Below are 16,125 nucleotides of genomic sequence, written 5' to 3'. Positions count from 1 at the left end.
GGTCTCATTGTGTACATTGTAATTTAAACATCAGTATTGCCCGTAAGTTTCACAATTAGTGCATCACTAATGACCGCCTCTTTTGTTGAACAAACTGTTCAAATACAAGGATATTTAATTTGCAAAAACAATCTTTATTTGTCATTAAAAAATCATAGATTCATGAACCATTTAAGTATTTGTTGAAAGCATTTAAAAAATGTTGTGGTAATGAAAATACTCGATTACAAATATAACGTGCTTAGTCATTTTTAACTTTTTTTTTTTCAGTCACTTCAGTGCATAAATTTGACATATTGTACCTCTAATAGAAAACCCCAGATATATTCTTTTAACCATTTATTTATGAATTGGTACAGGTCTCGTTTTGTAGCCTTATATTTCAGATGACTGCATAACTAAACAGAGAAAAAGACTTATAGCGTATGATTAAACCCCAATGCTCACCCTAGAGGGTCTCAGTTCATCAGTTCATCAGTTCATGACCCACACTGACTCCTGCAGCCAATCACAGGCCAAAAGTTTGGTCACATGACCTCAGGATCTGAGTGGAAGTGAGTAAGAGGGGGAGGTGGGGCAAGAGGCTTTTCTACTCTCTAAGTGCTGAGCAGGTGGAACAGTCAGCTAATCCAGAGGAGGAATCTCTCCTGTAAACGCCATGAAGAGCTGAGGGCGTATAAAAGGAATATTAATCAAACTTACACTGGTGTCATGATCAGTGTCTGAACGGTTCTAATGAAGTGCTATCTCTGTGCATTGTTTTGATTGTTTCTACGGCTAAAAATGCTTTCATATCAATTTAGATATCAATCATTCACTGCATTTATGACTGCACAGATTTGTTTGATTTCTCACTGTTAATACTTGATTATATCATAAGAAAAAGCACTATTTACCCAATATTTCTTTATTTCCATTTTAACAGTAGTTCCAGGGCTGCAAAATAAATTTCAATTTTCATTATCATAATATGTTTATTTGCAACTAAAACTAGGGCTGTAGTCAACCAAAGAAAATCTTGGTCGACTAAAATCGCACTAGATCATCAATTAATTGCTTGGTCGTGGGATGGACCAAAACAAAAACAAACAAAAAAAAAACAAACAAAAAAAAAGAGAAAGAAAAAAAACCCTTCATGTTATTTCTACATCAAACTTATCACTGACAATGTAGTCACTGCATTTAGGTGGTTATTAAAATTCAAAATGAACCCAAAATGAACTTAAAAATCTTACGATTTTTGCAGTATAACCACCTTTTGTTGTAATTAAATAATAACCCTTTTAACAAAATGTTGCCATTATTTCCCTTTTAAATAATGCCACAATTGTAAGGAACATGCATTTGTGGGATAAGCAGCAGAGCTGAGTGTGTGGGTTGCGCCCATGAAAAAATGTGCCAAATCTTCTCTGCCAATGCCAAACAGCTGATTCTGCCACTGACTCTTGTTTGGTGTTTGGTGGATTGGATGATTGAAGTTTGAAGAAACAAGACATATTGACAATTTAACAATTTATTCATTTAACAAACAGGAGCCTCTGTAGCGTGTGGAGGAACCATACATGGCCACAACAGCCTGGCTCCTCCTCCTCATGCTGGTCACCAGCCTGGTCACACACTGCTGTGGGATGGCACCCCATTCTTCAACCAGCATTTGTCACAAGTCAGCCAACGTGGTTGTGTTGGTCACTCTGGCACGAACAGCATACCCAAGCTGATCTCACAAGTGTTCAATGGGATTAAGGTCAGGACTGCTGACAGGACATTCCATCCTCTCCACTCCCAAATTCTGGAGGTAGTCTCTGATAAACCCTGCTCTGTGGGGGCAAGTGTTGTCATCTTGGAGCGCCCACTTCACGGCCTGTCTCTGACATTCCCCGTTATATGGAACTTGGCCTTCAGTTTGAAGATGGTACTAGGGTTCACTCCAAACAATGCCGCAACATGGTTTTGCGGAACACCAGCTTGAAGTTGCCCAACCGACAGGCCCTATCCAGATCAGTCAAACAGGGCATGCTGATTCTTGAAGCAGACATGTACTGACCATTGTAGCAGGGCCCATGCTCACAGGTGCTGCCAATTAGGCACCTGATTGGCAGCACCTGGGGGTACCAGAAGCTCAAAACAAGAGTCAATAGCAACAGCAAAATAAGCTGTTTGGCATTGGCAGAGAAGATTTGGCACATTTTTCATGAGTGCAACCCACACACTCAGCTCTGCTGCTCATCCCACAAATGCATGTTCCTTACAAATGTGGCATTATTTAAAAGGGATATAAACAGGCTTTCCAACGGTATAAGATTTATAACCAAGAAGCATTGTTACAACAAAGAAATAATGTACCAAACACAAATTTCCTTACTTTTTGTGCAAAGTTAAAGGGCGCTATAGTGGTGGAAATCACGTCCCAGTACTACTCATTTGTAGCGACAACTTTATTTATAACAGACTAATAGACTTACAGTATCATCCTCCTGCGTCTGTCTGCACAGCTTTGTGCTTCATTGACTTTACTTGGCACAACCAGACACATATCACCTGCAGTTTTGTAGCAGCTAAAGTGCTGCCTTGTCCAAGCTTGAAGGTGGTGCAGATTTAAAATAAATGCACTTTTTATCTTTTGGTTAGTGTCCTCTGATTAAAATCGTCAGAGCTCCACTGCTCTTGTAGGGCTGTCTGGATGCCAGGATTTAAATTCAGTATGATACCAGTCAAAGTAAACAATGCAGATATTGTTTCAGTAACACAGCAAGAATACTTAAGTCCTGGACAGGGACATTTTTGCAAAACACTGCAATGTAGTGCAGTCGATTTTAACCTTTTTTTTCTCACAGCCCCCTCTCCTTGTGTCCAAAAAGAAGCTGAGCCCCCTGAAGACCCATTCTAAAACCTGATACATTGCTGTCAAAAATCAACATCAATTCAACTGTTACCCAAACAGAATAAAACTACTTTTTTTTCTTACCAATCATAGTTTTAAAAAGGCTAATTTTGACAGTCAGAGCAGGCAAAGCCTCATGCCCCTTCTACTTTCAATTTTAATCCCACAACTTTTCAGTTGTCTTCATATTTACATAGAATAACCATGTGCTTGACATGTGTCGTATTTTTCGTTTTGTGCTGTTATTATTAGAGCTGATCAACACTGGAAAAAAAAACGTGAATATCACAAGTCTCTGGTTGCAACAGAGACAGAATAATATACAATAACAATATTCAACATTGAGATAACAATGTGAAATGCCATAAAGTAATATTACGCAATGGTCACTCGTTTCTCCTCAATCCAAAATAAATCTTAAGAACATTTTTGCCTCTGAATGCACACATTTATTTAAGAATAGCTCCTACTTTTCTTGAGTATCCTCTAAATGAATGAAAACTAGGGATGCACAAAATTGGATTTTCACCAATATCTAATTTGCCAACATTTCCAAACTCATTTTGGTTGATACCGATAAGTGCAAACATTTTTAACAGTAAAAAAAAAAAAAAAAAAGAACAAGTCTATCCTTCCAAGTCAGGCAGAGCTAAGAGGGAAGCAAGGGGGTTGTACCAGTAGTTACTTTTATATATTTGGGGATTCATTTAAAATTTTCATAGCTCACAGTGTGGTGCCCTAGAGAACAAGAGAACCACCTTTACCTGATAGTACACTTGTATATTTTACCCATTTTTAAGGCCAATATTTGATTTATACTGTTGGTACAGCTGATATTTGTATAACCTGACACGCCAGAGGGGTTTGTTTCACACATCCATCGGGTAAACCTCTCATAGACAGTGTTTGGGAAAGGGCAGAGCCTTTGAAAAAAAAAACTCGGAGGGTGATTGGGTGATGTTCTGTCTGTCACATCCTTACGGGCCAATCAGAGCAACAAAACACGTGACATCGTAGCCCCAAACCGAGTGTGCCGCTACTGACGAGTAAACTCCGTAGAGAACTGCATAACGCGAACCATGGCAACTGTAGACTTGTCAGTACACGACTTTTGTCGTTTTTGAAAAGAAAACAACTCACTGCTGTGCTTTGTTCTTCTTTTAACGAAGAAATGTTGTCAAGTTCTGACAAAACTGCCGTTTTAACAACATCCACGCTAATGTCTTCCACCATGATTCAAACCAGTCTCTTGTTGCTGCTTGCTTACGTCACAACTCTGCCGCACCTGAAAGTACTGCTCCTAGACGCTGATTGGTCCTGTCACTTTCTAACCGGGCCCAAACGGTTCAGATGGGAGTTTGCAAGATGGATTTGCCAGTAAGAAACACAGAAACGGGCATATCCATCTGCTTTGCAAGGTTATCAGCTGTAAATATTGGCAGAAATTTTCATACCTGCCAATACTAAAAATTAACTCTTATAGCAAGTATCTGATGATGCTAATAGCTTGCTGCATCCCTAGTTTTACTTAGTACATGCAAACCTTATTTTGACAACCTAAAATCAGACAAAGCCTTGCCCCCCTAGTTATACAACTTTCAGTTCAATACAATCAATTTCAGTTCAATTCAATGAACTGTACTTGGAAAAACTCAAATGTTTTAGCTTTTCTTTCTATAACATTTACTGTGATACAAAAAGTAAATATAGTGGGTTTATATTGGTTCAAATATTTCAACTGCATGGAAATCAAACAATTATATTTTCAAATATTTGGACTTTAAGTGTATTTTCTTCAGCCTGCATGATTGGAGAAAATTTTATTTTAAATTACATTATTCAATATGGAAATAATAACCAAATAAAAGGCCATTAATACACTAATATTAATGTGTAACTTTTTGCAACATGTTTTACTTGCATCTGAAATAATTCCAGAAAGTATTTTACCTCTAAATTACCTCAAATTTATCTGAGAATAGCTTCTAACTTGGTTGAATTTAATCTAAATGAAGATGACAATATGAAAACAGGGCACAGGCATGTTGATAGTAACCTCCACTCAACAGGTTAAATGCTGGGTAAAAAAATGCATGGCTTTCTAAGAACATTTCACACCTAGAGCAATAAATTAAGACTTCTATAGTGTTTCTATTGATGATTATAAATCTGTGATTGATTGTGCAGTCCTATGATAAGAAGTCATGATGGTCTCAGTCAGGGTATTGACGTTTTTCAGGAACAATCTAACGACAAAACTATCCATCAATCCTTTAAAGCCTGGAAAAAGGCAGCAATAATCCACAATAAAAACAGACTTCACTGATACCCCCCAGTGGAAAATTAACATCTTAAAGTAAGGGTTTCTGTCACGGGAACGAGAAAGGGCACACATTGTTGCTGTTGTATCCATTAGTTAGTAGTAGCCCAAATATGTTTAGTACTCTTGGGCTCTAATAGCACATGATGGGACACCTGTGGGATTATTTTCTAATTCCCAGCAGGACTACTGATACAGTAAATAATTCCTTTATCGCCCCGAAATACTTCAACTTATGTAATTAAGCATATATATCTTCCGGGTTTGCTTTAAGTCGGTCATAAACAGATGATTCCGTAAAGGTAGGTTTGCTCACAGCTAACGTCAAGTCGGCTAAATTAACTTTAGCTTAGCTGGCTAATTAGCTAGCTCTCCAAGTTACCTGGATACTAACGGCAGCTAGCAGGTCAAGAACAGAGTCGTTACTAATTTCACAACCTCTGTTTTAATGAAGAAACGCGTTCATGTTTGTTACCGGAGTTTTCTTACCTTCACACTCAAAAGCCAGAACGTCAACTAAGATATCCTGTTACTTCTCCTTCACACAAAAATCACATTTCTCTGCCTCTTTCTTGCAGCCATCGTCCTGTTGTCATGGCACTGACGCTGAGCGGAGAAGCCGGGGGTTCTGCGCAGGAGCGGAAACAGATGGAATGTTGGGAAAGGGAGTCTTTTGAACACGGTGTCCCTTCGACTAATTCATTATCTAAGCATCCTTTGCCATTAAATACCACTTTTTTCTACTTTTTGCCCATTTTTGCTATTACTTTTTGCTATTTTTCTCTCTTTTTTACAACAATTTTCCAGTTTTTGCCCCTTTTCATCATTTTTTTTTGCTACTTTTGGCCCATTTAAGGTACCTTTTGCCATTAAATACCATATGTTTCCTTTTTTCCCCATTTTTTTTGCCACTTCTTTTTGCCATTTTTTCCCAATTTTGCTCCTTTTTCACCATATTTTTGCCACTTTTTGCCCATTTAAGTTACGCTTTGCCATTAGATACCACTTGTTTCCTATTTTTGCCACTTATTTTTCCACTTTTATCCCATTTTTGCCCTTTTCACAATTTTTTGCCCATTTAAGCATCCTTTTGCCATTAAACACAACTTGTTTCCCTTTTTTTCCAGTTTTTGCCACACTTCTTTTTGCCACTTTTCCCTTTTTGGGCACATTTTTCCAATTTTTGCTCCGTTTTCACCATTTTTGGCCACTTTTTACCCATTTAAGCTACCTTTTGCCATTAGATACCACTTGTTTCCTATTTTTGCCACTTATTTTGCCACTTTTATCCCATTTTTCGCCCTTTTCACCATTTTTTGCCCATTTAAGCATCCTTTTGCTATTAAACACAACTTGTTTCCATTTTTTTCATAACTTAAGAAATAAACAATTAATATGACTTACATTTGTAGTAATAGTTCATCTGCTACAAATCATGAGTTTAAAAACTACTTTATGCCATTTTACCTCACAGTAATCAAACACTTTATTGATTTGACATTTCTATATTAATTTACCTTGCTTGATATTAATATATTATGGGGCATTTTTCAAGAGGTATACTTAGTAGTGGGATCAGATGTTCTTCCCAGGAATTTTTTCAGATTATTTGCCTCCATTTTGATGCTACTTTATGCAGCCTGAGCACCTTATTTACAATGAATATTAAGGCTTGGCTGTTAATCGACGTTTAGATTAGATCACCATTTGGCCTCTGCAATTTTAAAAGAGCATGTGTTTCAAAATACCATCTTAATGCATGTTTGCTGCAGAGATGCCATGTTATAGGCTACATATCTTGCAAGCATTCAAGTAGCATTTTATTCTAAAAAGGTTTGCAAAACATCCTGATTTTTCTTAATTCTTAATTGCAGAATGATGTTTTCATATATGCATCACATTTGATTTACACCTTTGACAATGCCTTGAGGCCCCAATGTTAACAAGGCTCGAGGCAATTACCTCCTACTTTGCTGAAAGGTAAAACCACCAACCTTTTACTGTTTAAACTGGATTTTTCTTTTTTATGCAAGCCAAAGTAAGTTTGTTTCGTGAGACTATCTAGTGAATCAAATCTTAATTGGATTTTTAAAAATGAAAGTCTTGTGGCAAATTCGCCTAACAGGGACAACACAACCGTAAACTTTCAACCTTTCAATAAGTTTAAAGGCTCAAATCTGAGATAAAAATTCCAATTTATTAGTTCAAAACATCAGAGCACAATATTGAAAATAGAAAAATAATGTTTTCAAAGAACAAATATATGAGATCAAATTTGAAATCATGAGTTTAAAAATCAATTATGTCTTAAAATTTTAAACTGTGAGTCTGATAGGTCAAACTGTGGGATTAAAAAGCCAAAATTAGGGGTTGAAAATGTCAAAATAGGAGCTAGAATTCTAAATGACTACTTAAAAATCTAAAAATATGATTTAAATTCAAAATAGGGAGTATAAAAAGTCAAAATATGATATAAAAAGTAAAATAATGAATTCAAAATGTCAAAATATGAGAAACAGATTGAAATAATGAGTTTAAAAGTCAAAATATGGGATTAAAAAGCCAAAGTGAGGAGTTGAAAAGGTCAAAATATGACTTAAAATTTAAAATTGAGAACTTAAAAGATAAAATGTGACATATAAAAATCCAAATTATGAGTTGAAAAGGTCAAAGTATGAAATAAAAAGTTAAAATCATAGGTTTGAGTCGTAATCTTGGGATGCAAAATTGAAAATGTGAAATAAAACACAACCCCCCCACCACCACCACCACACACACACACATTCTTGACTTTTTATCGACTCTTTCTTACTCTTTCCTTTGACAGATTTTTATGGCTTAACAAGGATATACAGGTTCACCCTTAAAAGTCTACCAAAAGACTGGGGTTGCTGTATGCATGGTGTTTACTAGCATTTAACATACAAGCAAAATATTGTATATGACCCTGTTAAATAGAAAATAGGTAAAAATCTCATGTCCCAAGCAGAAGTGAATTCCAACAGGGTTTCATTGATTTGGTGTGAATGTTTCTTGCATCTTTAATTTTCTGTAGTTTTTCATTATGACAATAAGCTCTATTAACATTGGTTTCATGTAGTTATGTTAATTACAGCCTAATTATAGGTTTTGTTATTCATATTGAAAATTCAGGGCTCGTCCGGGATTTGAACCCGGGACCTCTCGCACCCTAAGCGAGAATCATACCCCTAGACCAACGAGCCACGCTTTAAAATCCACTAAACTTTCAAGGTTGAGACCTCACTGTACATGCCACGTTGTCTGGACATGCTGTCTTCGTGGAGAAACTACTTGATCGTTCATGGTGACTTGGCGCCATCTAGTGGCGCCCTGTTGTACTGCATCAGACTTGATTTTTATCATTTATGTGTGTTGAGGTCTTAAAAGGAATCATGATTATTCTCTAAAACAAATGAAGGGGGAAACAAAAGACTTTGAAATATCATGCTTAATTTTTAAGCATTGTCCTTATGCACATCCATTTTTACTGGTCATAATGGCAGTTGAAATACATCCCCAAATTCCAAAAAAGTTGGGACACTGTGCAAATTGTAAATTAAAACAGAATGCAATTACTGTCAAATCACATAAAGCCATATCATTTTTTACAAAGGACACATTTTATGATTTCATGGAAAATATGATCATTTTGAATTTGATGACAGCAATACATCCCAAAAAATTAGGGGCATCCCCTGTTCTTTTAATAAGAGTCTGTAAATGTCTTGGAAGTGAGAAGACCTGTTACTGGGGTTTTGGAATGTTGTCCCATTCTTGTCTAATGCAGAGGTTCTCAACCTTTTCAGCCTGCGACCCCCAAAATAGAGGTGCAGGAGACCGGGGACTCCCACTGTACCTGAAGGTGGTTGAACGCAACCATGAAAGTTCAAGAATAGTCTTCTGCAGACAGTGCAGATGTCCCCAAAAAGGTGATGGGAAGGTGGTTACATAGGATTTTAGACGTAGCAGACGTGGGTTAGAAGTGGCATAAATTTAAAAACAGTGGTAAAAAGAGCAATAAATGGCAAAAATGGGTTAATATAGTAAAAACAGGCACAAGAAGTGGTAAAAGGGGATTAAAAGGTGGCAGAAATAGGTTTAAAGTGGAAAAAATTGGTGAAATGGGATTTAAAAGTGGGAAAATGTATTTTAAACTGGCAAAAATGGGTTAACTGGTGCAGATAAATAGGCAGAAATGGGTTGAACTGGTCAAAATTGGCATATCAAACAGTTAAATGTGGTTGAAATGGACAAATGTGGGTGTAAAATGCAATAAAAAGGGGTTGAGAGTGGCAATAATGGGTCAACAGAGGCTACACTATACAACAAGTGGAAAGAATTTGTTTAGAAATGGCTAAACAGGCAGTAAAAAGTGGTGTAAAGGGTTTAAAATAGGTAAAAAAAGGGTTTAAAGTTGTAAAAATGTGTTAAAATTGGCAAAAAAAATGTTGGTAAAAAGGGACACAAATGGGTTAAAATTAGTCAGAAATGGAGTAAAGTGGCAAAAATGGGTCCAAATTGTGCAAAACTGATGAAAAGTGGCAAATAATAGTGAAGACATTGAGGTAAGAATATAATTATTTCAAAAGTATTCTCCCTTTTTTTAAGGCATCTGGTGACCCCTTCTTAGTGTTTCATGACCCGAAATGGGGTCTCATCCCTCATGTTGAGAATTACTGGTCTAATGTAGGATTCTAGCTGCCCAACAGTCCTGTGTCTTCCTTCATGAGGATACATGGACTTTCTTGGAAACTTTCAACATCTGATATGTTTTTTTAATGCTCTGTTGTGAATACAATATGGGTTGAGAAGAAGAGGAAGGCATAGTTTATTCATCTCTAAAGGGAAATTCACAGTTTGGACTCTGTTGTTGAACATGCTTCACACACAGACTGAATTATATTCAAACACACGTATAAACAGGATCCCCATTGACATGTGAGAGAGATGTCAGAGTGATGGCCTTGCTGCTCTTTTTTTCTTTAAGTGTTAAGACTTCATTCTTCTGCTGTTTTTTAATTGCCGTGCACCCGAGGCCTCCTTCAAGCGGGGAAAACCAGGGTGCTTTTTAGAGCCCAGCAGCACAGAGGGCTCAAAGGTGAGCAAAGACAAGGCCATCCTAAATTTCGTCTTTGATAACTTTTTATGAACCCTGAATACTCATCATTGTTTGGAAGCCACTAAGATATGCTTATTGTTGATTGTTTCCTGATTTAGAATTTACTAGGAGTCTTTTATTTTATTTTTTAATATTAACAACCTAACCGCTTGCCTCAATAAAATAATGCCTGGAGTGTTGGAAAAGAGAGGTTAGGCAATGTCACCAACACTTAGGTCTTCAGCACAGTTTAGCTCATTTTGTGAGATTGCTATTTCGTCATGTAAATTGCTGTTGATTATATGTTCAGAATGTTTTTCTGAAAATTCAGGGCTCGTCCGGGATTTGAACCCGGGACCTCTCGCACCCTAAGCGAGAATCATACCCCTAGACCAACGAGCCATACATAAAATGGAAAAAGTACTGATTTTGAGACCTGGCAAATACATGCCACGTTGTCCTTACCGTTACTGAACATGAAGACGCAGCTCTTATTTTCATGGTCATTTGGCGCCATCTAGTGGCGGTTTGTTGTACTGCATGCAGACTTTGTTCTTTACAACATTTGAAATAGTGCCATTTAGTTTTTTAAAATCGCCATATTCTCCTCAAAAAAAGCAGGAGAAAAGAAACCCAAAGCTCTGAGCTCAGATGAACTCATACATAAAAAATTGAATTATCTTGCTCATAGAATCAAGGTTGACTTTTTCTTCCTTATATGGAGTGTGAGATCATGATACCAAATTAGAGCTTTAGAGTAAAAAAAGTGTGTAAAAATCCATCCTTACATTTGTACATCATTAACAACCTTTGCTTTCATGCTGAAGCCTTCTTTAAAGTTACCATCATTTCCTCATCAAAAGCAGGAGGAAAGAAAATTATGTGTTGACAGCAGGATTTTAACTATCATTCTGAGAAGCAGCCCATGTTTCAAATAAGGGTCAACTTTATGTGTATTATCACTATCTTTATCATCATTTTAAGAAAACATCTTACTGTATCTTATTACTATACCTCTAAAATGAAAAATTAGATTGATAAATGTAGCTTAAGGCTCAGTCCCAACACCCTTTACCACTGCCTCTTAGACGTACCCTTATGTCTGATGTAAGATTCTAGCTGCCAAACAGTCCTGTGTTTTCTTTGATGATGCTCTGGATGCTTCTGTTGTTGAAGGGTCTGGACTGCTGCCAGACCAGTTCAGCACCAAACTCTTCTACTGTGAAGCCATGCTGTTGTGATGTGGTTTAGCATTAGTTTGCTGAAATATGCAAGACCTTCCCTGACAGTGGCGTTGTCTGGATAGGAGCATATGTTGCTCTAAAACCTCTATCTACTTTTCAGCATTGATAGTGCCTTTCTACTGTGTAAGCTGCCCAGGGGTGTAGCTAGGGATTTCGGGTGCAGCAAGATTTAGGGTTCTGGCACCCTAATATTACACAGGGCCCCCTTTAACCGGCTTATTTGCCTCAGTCCATTTCAAATGAGATTTGGGAGAAGTATTTCTGGATCCTGTTCAACTCTGGTCAAAATATGTGTTTTCTTTTTCATTAAATGTTCAGAGGTACCTTATTCTTCTGCTGTTTTTTAATGCCCTGCACCCAAGGCTTCCTTTTAGCAGGGAAAACCAGGGTGCTTTTTAGAGCCCAGGAGCACAGAGGGATCAAAGGTGAGCAAAGACAAGCCCATCCTAAATTTTGTTTTTTTTTTTTTAACTTTTTTTGAACCCTGAATACTCATCATTATTTGTTAAAAAAAACAAAAAAAAAAACGATACACCTATTTTTCTTAGTTGCCTGATTCAAAATTTATTAGAATGATTTGAGATTTTATTTTTTAATATTAACAACCTAACCTCTTGCCTCAATAAAATAATGCCTGTAGTATTACATAGCAAATATTCTGAAAAAAGCAGAACTCCTGTAGTAAATGACACAATTTGACATATAATAAATTGATGGAAAAGGTAGGATGTTTTTTCTTTTTATAAATCCTGGTATCTCCTGTATCCAAGACACAGGGACAATGCTCCAGCACAGTTGAGCCAATCATAGTTTAGGTCACTCGCTATTTCATCATGTAAATTGCTGTTAATTATATGTTTAGAATGTTTTTCTGAAAATTCAGGGCTCGTCCGGGATTTGAACCCGGGACCTCTCGCACCCTAAGCGAGAATCATACCCCTAGACCAACGAGCCACACATTAAGAAGAAAAAGTACTGACTTTGAGACCTGGCAAATACATGCCACGTTGTCCTTACCGTTACTGAACATGAAGACGCAGCTCTTATTTTTATAGTCATTTGGCGCCATCTAGTGGCGGTTTGTTGTACTGTAGCAGAATTTGTTCTTTATAATAGTGCCGAATATATTTTTCAAATCACCATATTCTCTTCAAAAAAAGCAGGAGGAAAGAAACCAAAAGCTCTGAGCTCAGATTATTATTATTCATTCATGGTAAATATCATTTGTCTTTTTAGATTAACAAAAAGAGAGAAGCATCCGCACAACATGATACTGCCACTACTTGTAAGTTTGAGGCTACAGTGTTACTATTAAACACCAAAGACTTCAGAATGAGAGACAAAAATGTGTGTCCTGAATTCAGGTTAAGATCAAATTAATCCAAAACAAAAGCATATTACTGAAAAAAATTACAAATTATCCTGTCATTATGTTTACTAAAAAGACATATCAAAGTTTAATTAGCAAAACAGAGGCTGAAAGTAGAGTTACTCTGTCAGGACTGTTTCACCTTTTTCACTTATGTATTTTGAGGATTTTTATGCCTTCATTTGGAGAGGAGGACAGTGGATGTTGTCAGATACAGGGATGAGAGATTAAGGGTGAGACGTGGGAAAGAGGCCACAGGTTGGACTTGAACCCAAACTGCCCGTGTTCATTGGTGTGAGCTAACTACTAGTCCATCTGTCTGCTATCATCTTTGATTGATTTTATTCTGCATTTTCTCAAACATAGAGACAATAGGAGTAGCACTTCTCAGAAACCTGTCACATATCTTCAAGGCTTTGGGTAAATGGTGGTAGGTCTGATTGTGCCTCCATGGGTAGTAATCCATTGCATTGGTGTATAATCATGTTCATGATGTGTTAATTGGACTTTAATTACATGTTTGAATTTTATTTTGAAAATTCAGGGCTCGTCCGGGATTTGAACCCGGGACCTCTCGCACCCTAAGCGAGAATCATACCCCTAGACCAACGAGCCACACATTTCAACTTGAAAAGCATGAGTTTCAGACCTCACTTTTATGCCACGTTACCTGTATATCTGTTGTTTAGGATAGACGCTTGGGAATTCATTGTTAATGGGCGCCCTCTAGTGGCTGCAGCGCACCAGACTGTAATTTTACGACTACATTACATCCTCAGACCCTGTTGGTTAGCAACTTATGATGACAGATTATTCATTTATTCATTTTTAAATTAATAGGTTTTGTGCTTCAGATGTCTGGAGGATATGCTTTAAATTTTTCTAGAATTTTCATAGAAATTTAAAGGAATTTGTTTGCAAATCTCTAAGGACTAAACCATTTTAAATGGGCATGTTTGTATATTTGTTTGTACCTGAGTTTCATTGGTTGTGTTGGGGGGAAATTGATCTGATTATTCATTTTTGTGACTATTTTGTGGGAATTTGCAAAATTTGTTTGGATGTTCGGGGATACTTTGGGGTTTCTGTACAGTCTCCTTAAATTTTTTTTTTACATATATATATATTTAAATATTTCACCTACAATAATCTAGATAAGTTTCTGGTCTCTTAATATTCTTTATAGGGGTCTTAATTTTTTTTATTATTCCCTAAATTGTATTCTTTTCTATTATGTGTTTTACATAAAACACTAAGTCAGATTCCTTTTATGTGAAACTGTAGAAATAAAACTTAATTCTGATTCTATTTGTTATGGATTTTTTTTTTTAGACATTTTTACAGCAATTAAGTATATACACTGGTAATTTTCATGATATTTGATTTGAATTTGTTCCATGTTTGGGTCAGTTTTCCACTATTTTCAGTGAATTTTGTGAAATACATTCAAAATTTCCTTCTTATTTTGTGGAATTTGCTAAAAGAGTTCCAAGAATTAATTAGGAACTTTTGAGGACTTCTTTACTTGAATGTTCAGGCTTTATATTTTGGAGAGCCATGGGTTCTGTTGCTCTACTGGTCAAAACATGGGAAATGGAATTAATTTTGTTTAATGTTCATTTCAATAACAAAGTTGGTAATTATTTCTTATTAATTATATTCTTCAATGACATAGACTGTAGCTGTTCTTTTTGTAATCAGGACAATGAAACGACTGTTCATCTATTTTGGAAAGGCCCCTATACAGTGACATTTTGGAAAGACTTTATACGTTATATACAATCTCATATCCTGAATAACTTTGCTCTTATGTATATGGATGTATTATTTGGATTCTACAATGTATGTGGTTCTAAAAAGAATGAATATTATATAATTAATTTACTTATTATCTTAGCTAAATTTCATATCCATAAATGCAAATTCACTTATAAAAAGCCATTATTTAAACTGTTTCTTTTGGAGTTACAGCAATATTCTGAATCTATACAGACCTCCTCAAACCCCAAAGCTATTAATACGCTTGACTGTTTAAATTTATTTAATTGCATTAACTGAAAAAAAAAAGTTTTTTTCTTTTCTTTTCTTTTCTTTTTCTATTGATCCCTTTACCCCTGGAATATGTTTTGTATGTTTTGTATTGTTAGAAATTGTTTATACCATTGAATTTTGTAAACCTGACATATCAAATAAAATGTTTGTTGTTAAAAAATAGATATATATATTCTTCAATGATAATACAGATACTTTACCACACCATGACATCTTTAGGGATAGGTTGTTCTGTAAATGGCTGTGATTCACATAGCCTCGTACATTCCGAGGTTTTGATTTGTCATACAAATTGGACTCAGCCTTGTCGTTTCTTTTTATTATATATTTATTTAACTAAATTCAGGGCTCGTCCGGGATTTGAACCCGGGACCTCTCGCACCCAAAGCGAGAATCATACCCCTAGACCAACGAGCCACGTCAGATCTGCACATAGCAACTGTTTTCGAAGCTCTCCTTACATGCCACGTCTTTGTTTGTTGAGCAAACTTAAAAATCTCCTTGAGATTTGTGGCAGTGTGGCGCCATCTAGTGGCACTTTATTTTTCAGCAGCAGCCCTACTAATCCACGCAGCTGCGTGACACAGTACAAGAACCAGGGGCGTAGCTGGGGACTTTGGACCCCCAGAAGGAATTTAAACAGGGCCCCCCTTAACCAGTGAGACAAGGAACATATGTTGAGTCTTTTTTTCTTTTTTCACAAATATCTATGCATTTCAATGCATTTTTGAAACATAATTTCCCCATCTGTGAACATTTTTACTATGGTTAAATTAAATTTACTTGCAATATTTTGCAGCACTGTACAATACCATTTGGACATTTTTACGGGAGGAGCAGTATTGTATTTTACTCTATTTTATGCAGATTTCAGTCTGTTGAAAAATTGATTTAGTCCAGTCTTCCTCAACTCTGCTCAACCAAAGAGCCAAATTGTTGAAAAATACATTTGCAAGAGCCACAATCCAAGTGCTGAAAAGTGGCATTTAAAATAGGTAAAAGGTAGCAAAAATGGTCAAATAGCAGCAAACACTGAGAGAAACAGAGGCAAAAATGGGAGGAAAAAGTGGCATAAAAGGACAGAAAGTGGTAAAAATAGGTGGGAAGTGACCCAAAAAATGAGTATATGGTGGCAAAAAT

At 36.3% G+C, this 16,125-nt stretch overlaps 1 protein-coding gene and 5 non-coding genes across 7 annotated transcripts in view; all 6 read right to left on the bottom strand.

The window, feature by feature from the left end:
• The window catches only part of bbs9 (Bardet-Biedl syndrome 9), a 291,076-nt gene extending 285,252 nt beyond the window's left edge, over positions 1 to 5,824 (bottom strand). Inside the window, exon 1 of one of the 2 annotated variants that reach the window (XM_041794515.1) lies at positions 5,691 to 5,824. The gene's annotated coding sequence lies outside the window, so the exon portion shown is untranslated. The remainder of the gene's footprint in view (positions 1 to 5,690) is intronic. The other variant, XM_041794514.1, reaches the window with a different exon arrangement.
• Positions 5,825 to 8,353: 2,529 nt separating this feature from the next.
• trnap-agg lies at positions 8,354 to 8,425 on the bottom strand. The gene has a single exon. It is a non-coding gene; the product is annotated as a tRNA-Pro (tRNA).
• A 2,225-nt stretch (positions 8,426 to 10,650) lies between these two features.
• trnap-agg lies at positions 10,651 to 10,722 on the bottom strand. The gene has a single exon. It is a non-coding gene; the product is annotated as a tRNA-Pro (tRNA).
• A 1,724-nt stretch (positions 10,723 to 12,446) lies between these two features.
• On the bottom strand, positions 12,447 to 12,518 carry trnap-agg. The gene has a single exon. It is a non-coding gene; the product is annotated as a tRNA-Pro (tRNA).
• A 958-nt stretch (positions 12,519 to 13,476) lies between these two features.
• On the bottom strand, positions 13,477 to 13,548 carry trnap-agg. The gene has a single exon. It is a non-coding gene; the product is annotated as a tRNA-Pro (tRNA).
• Positions 13,549 to 15,330: 1,782 nt separating this feature from the next.
• trnap-ugg lies at positions 15,331 to 15,402 on the bottom strand. Its single transcript has one exon. It is a non-coding gene; the product is annotated as a tRNA-Pro (tRNA).
• Positions 15,403 to 16,125: the final 723 nt, after the last annotated feature.

This window comes from Cheilinus undulatus, linkage group 8, assembly GCF_018320785.1.
Source record: "Cheilinus undulatus linkage group 8, ASM1832078v1, whole genome shotgun sequence".
Lineage (NCBI taxonomy): Eukaryota > Metazoa > Chordata > Actinopteri > Labriformes > Labridae > Cheilinus > Cheilinus undulatus.
The sequence above is the reverse complement of the archived record's forward strand: the minus strand, read 5'-3'. Positions and strand labels throughout refer to the sequence as shown.